The following is a 5,000-nucleotide window of genomic DNA, read 5'->3' on the forward strand; positions in this document are numbered from 1 at the left end:
CCTTGCAGACATGTGGCTATTCTTTGAGTGGTCCCCTCTCAGCAGCATTAATCCCAACATTGTAGGGAATACCGATATTCAAGTCTCTATGATGACCCTGCCGCTACGACAATCCAACCAGAAATACAGTCGAACCAGCTCAAAAGGCCACCTGTATATATAAGACAATCATCTGCCCAAATGTCCACTACCCCCCCACCCCACCCCCACCGCATGCGTATTTTGTACGTTATGCTGACACCGTGTAAGACGGCCACATACGGCCGCTTTTTCCCCTCATTAATAACTAACCGTCTAAGACAGTTTCGGCTGGATATGTATGTAGTGCACCAACCAGCCTTTCACAGTTTGCACAAACTTGCAGTTTTCAATGAGGGCACCACTGGTAGGTCCTACTTAGACTTTGCGTTCCCTCTGATGTTTCTGTCTTTTTTCTGTCTTGTTTTTTTTTTCCTACACTAAATGACCATTATTGAGTCTATGTGTTTCTCTTTACTCAAATAAAAAACAACAACCCAACAAAGCTGTTTAACTCTTTGGTTCCTGGTCGCCACTTAAGTGGTGTTTTAAGTGTAGCGATTACAAGATCTACATCTGGTCCAGTGCAAAATACTACATATTTTCACATACGATGTGATTTTCGGCCCACTTACAAATTGTTTAAGTGTTTAAAAAACCCAACAAAGCAGACAAGCAAACAGGGGAAAGGCGCTTCACATATTTTTTTGGGTATTTGTCTCGACCCTTTGTATCGGAGACGGAAGTTAAATTAGGAGATCTCGCCTTTCAAATAACCTTATTATGGCGTTGTTACGGGAGTTAAACCGATACAATTTCGCACATTTTCCCCCCCGAAGTCCCAGTTTGATGTGTTTTTAGTCATGACTGCATTGCGTTATCATGCATGTCTTGTCACATGTCACGTTCTCTGGAGATATGAGAAAACTTACTCCTACGGACATAGCATTGAATAGAGTAACATAAATTGTGCCTACAAGTCATGGCCAATTTTTTAAAGACCTGATACTTTTTACTTTTTCATCTTTTAGCAATAAAATGAACATATTGTATATCGTGCATTAATGCTGTAAATGTTTATGATAAGCTGCTGTGGAATAAATTTGATCAAAATAAGTAGGTTACTTTGTGTGTCCACTTTTGCATGGATGAACACTTGGACAGGAAACCCCCCCCCCCCCCCCCCCGTTTCAAACGTGCGCAATCCAGTGGGCCCACCTGGGTTTACCGTAGGGTTGCAGGGCTATGTTTGACGAGAGGAACAGCGAGTGGTGATCGTCGTGATGCGCGTAGACGTGTGGGGGGGGGGGGGGGGGGGTATAATTTTTGTTGATGAACAAAATATTTATTGCATGAAGACGTTTCCACATACATTACATTTGCAGTTTGTTTTCTTTTATCCCTTTCCGTTATGTTTTCTTCTCCCAAACGATCACCAAGCCTACAGGGTGTGAATTTGAACTAAATAACTAAATGTACGCGAATGATTGTGCTGGTTAGGTTTTTGGTGCTATTGTCTCTGGCAGCTAGGCTTCATTCGTTCGATATCAAGTCCTAATGGTGAGGGGAAAAATAGTGAACAATGTCTGATTTGTAGGCCTATTTGTCAAAGTGTTACTGCATTTTAAGTCATGTTAAATAAACATCTATCTGCACCCAAGTTTAGTAATGTGGATTAAAATTCTAAACGTATTGTCACAACGTGAAGTGTTGTTTCTGATGTGATGCCCTGTTGTTAGTTATTATATTCAGTATTGTAATTAAACCTCTATACGATCTTGTGTCAGAGTAAATTATAATTATATGTAACAAATATATTATATTTAGTAGGCCTATAGTAACCAGTTTGAGCGTACTGTTACACGCTCATAATATGACCTTCACTCGTGCAGTTGCGAGGGACGTAAAGCTTGAATCATAACTAATATGAAGATATACAGTTATTAAGTGACGTAAAACTTGAACCTTTACACCAAAAAAATCCAAAAAAAAAAAGCTGAATCAAAATCAGGTCTTACCTGTCAGTCGTGTGCGATGTCAGGGGTGATTGGTGTGGAATGACAACGTGACGGTCGGAGGAAGAAGAAAAGAAGCACACAGTTTGCTCGTTTGGGACATAGGCTTAACACTAACAGTCCGCGGCAGATTTGTGTGTGTCTGTGGGTGTGTGTGCGTCAAGAAGACACGGCCAAGGCAGATCTGGGGTTTCGGCACGGGGCAAGGGGGTTATAAATAGAATTCTCATGCGCGAGCGATGGGTCGATTCTTACCGTCTTTTGTCGTATCAGAGAGTCTGGTCGTATCGAGTGAAGTGTCAAGGCTACCTGACGTCATGGAAAACCGCTATTTATAGACTAAAGGGAATGGTCTTACGACTGCGACGGGTTTCCCGTGATTTCGAAATATAATATTCATGTATTTTGTGAAAATTAGAGAGGGCTCTGGTACTAGGACCTCGAGAACTCGTGGGGCGAGGGTTTCTTAGATCTGAGAAAGCCTTGGGCGGGATTTTTCCCACTCCTCATCTCGTTCCATACATCGCGTGAGAACATGGGGGCGGGGATTCCCCTGAAACAGAAAGGTATTTTTAGTACAGCGTAACTCGGTCGTTGTTTTTGTTCTCACGTGGCCTTAACTCGCGAGATGAATAATAACAAATTAAATACAAAATTTGAACTGCTTTTCCTTAACGTCACACGAGTTCTCTTTACTGTAAGGGTCAAGGGTCACATGAGCTCTCTAAACTGTAGGTTTATAGTTTAATAAGTATACCTAACGCTGCCTTTTTTCTGTATTTAGAACTTTTAAGATCTAAACTTCCCCATAGTGAATGGATCCAGATAAGATTTTCCTTGTTTTTCTACACAGTATTTATTATTGTTTCTTTTTTCATAAGCTCTTTGTTACATGTTCGTCTTTTGCGGTCATATCACAGAATTCTGTGTAGAATTCTGTGGGTCATATTGAAAAAGAACCCGCTTCATTCAGTTGACTCAGTCCGTGATGGTACACTTCATTTTAAACTAGAGTGGGTCTGTTACTTCTACTTTTACTTACTCTTCTGGTTGAAACTGACATAGGAGGTTGGCGGTTGGCTGTTCTCTGGTGCGGTTTGCTCCTTCTTTCATAGTAAAAATCTATCGTCTTAAATCTCTCCTCCTCCCTTGTTTGTGTTTGTTACTCTCTTGCAACACCTTTAGTCTTCAGCACTTACATAATGACCTAACTGTGCTGCAAGTGCTGTAACACTCTTTCTAAAGCTAAAAATGCAGTTGACCCAGGCCATCATGATACATGTACACTTCAACACTTGTAACTAAGCTGGGTCTGTTACTTCTACTTCAGCTTTTACACAAGTTACACTCCTTAACTGTGGGTGGTTGGAGGGCGTCACTGGTATTTGTCCTACTCGAGGCGTATCATCATCATCATCATCATCATTATCCAGTGCTAGATCTGCGACAGACATCGGCGGTCATGGTTCTCCATTCATTCTTTTGCTCGGATGCTCTAAAAAAAAAGCTACATTTCCCTGATCTTTGCCTGTTACTCATTTGTTTAGGTTCCCCAAGTAGATTGTTCTGGGCCTACGCCTGCCTCGTTTGCCTTTAATTTTGCCAGTGAAAGCTAGATGTTCAAGACCCTTATGTCTATTCTGGTGTCCCAAATACTTCATTTGTCGTTTTTTCTGATTGTTTTTAACGTATGCGAACTTATGCTGGGTAGAAATAGAATTAACTCGCCTCGGTTCTACTTCTTTATGTTCTCTCTGTTGTTTTTGTCTGTCTAGCTTGCTGTATCCATGCACCAAATGGCCATTATTGTGTCAGTGCCCTCTTTACCCAGACAAATACATTCCTTAACTGAAACCGGAGTTGGCTCACCTGATTAAGCAGGAATATCCGTGTGAAGATCTAGATAATAATAATATGTAGGTCGAGATCTAGAGCAGTAACAATAGAAATACACGTAGAAGAAAACCGATAAGCGGAGTTCCTTGACACCCCCGCATTCCGCCGTTTGTGTAGGCCTACTACACCTGACTTGGCCTTGTGTGTAGTGTCGGGGGAATTTATAGCACATGTGCGGAGCGGGAACGAAATGCCACAGCTAGCGTACTACTTTATATTACCGTACTTTTTGTATTGCCGTTTGTGGGTGGTTGGTAGGTGCTCTGGTGTGGTTTGCGCCCCCATTCCTATTCTATTAGACATCTATCGGCCCATATCTTTTTTTGTGGTAATTGTTACTCTTTTGTAACACCTGTAATCTTCGGCGCTCGCACGACCTAATCGTGTTACAAGTGCCGTAAAACTCTTATTAACAGTACAAAATAAAACGGAACTGGCCCAGGGGTTGACTCACCTGTTACAGAGAAGCCCGTGTGAAGATCTCGGTTAAGAATTAGTCCAGGTCATAATGGAAAGAGATAAAAGTCGATATATGCGAGGTTTCTTGACACCTCCGCATGCCGCCTATGTTGGCCTCAAGGAGGTTACAGGTTGTTTTAAGCTCCTTTGTTGGCCTACAACTAGTGTGTAGTGTGTCGGGCTCGTGGAGTTGGAACGCTTAATGCCACACCAGAGCGCACCAGCCACATGCCTTGTGTTGTCGTCTGGCTTTGCGTCCCCTTAAACAATCGGGCCTCTAGGCTACTCATGCTGTCCGATTTTGAAGAAACGAAACTCTGTCGACGTTTCGAGGCGTGAAGCCTCTAGACTAGTCGTGCTATTCGAATACCTGTGCGAATGTGTTGGGGGTTTTTTTTAATAGGTTTTTTTTTTTTTACAGTGTAGCGTATGCACTCTGCACATGTACATTTAGTTCAATACCCCGGGGAGGTGCTACTGACTGTAGTGTCTTTAGGCCATTCCCGGGGGGGGGGGGGGGGGGGCATTAACATATTCTTATGCACAGTATAATTGTAAATGGGCTCAGAATGGGCTGATTCATCAATGTCATGCTCATAACTGCCTGGACTG

At 42.4% G+C, this 5,000-nt stretch overlaps 2 protein-coding genes across 3 annotated transcripts in view; one reads left to right on the top strand and one right to left on the bottom strand.

Moving 5' to 3' along the window:
- Positions 1 to 4,678, bottom strand: part of LOC101845658 — a 12,980-nt gene extending 8,302 nt beyond the window's left edge. Inside the window, exon 1 of one of the 2 annotated variants that reach the window (XM_005089213.3) lies at positions 4,384 to 4,678. The gene's annotated coding sequence lies outside the window, so the exon portion shown is untranslated. Of the gene's footprint in view, positions 1 to 2,036; positions 2,599 to 4,383 lie in introns of those variants that run through there. The other variant, XM_035968507.1, reaches the window with a different exon arrangement.
- The window catches only part of LOC101846779, a 66,718-nt gene that overhangs the window by 40,326 nt on the left and 21,392 nt on the right, over positions 1 to 5,000 (top strand). The window lies entirely within an intron of this gene.

The sequence above is a fragment of the Aplysia californica genome, unplaced genomic scaffold (genome assembly GCF_000002075.1).
Source record: "Aplysia californica isolate F4 #8 unplaced genomic scaffold, AplCal3.0 scaffold00004, whole genome shotgun sequence".
NCBI lineage: Eukaryota > Metazoa > Mollusca > Gastropoda > Aplysiida > Aplysiidae > Aplysia > Aplysia californica.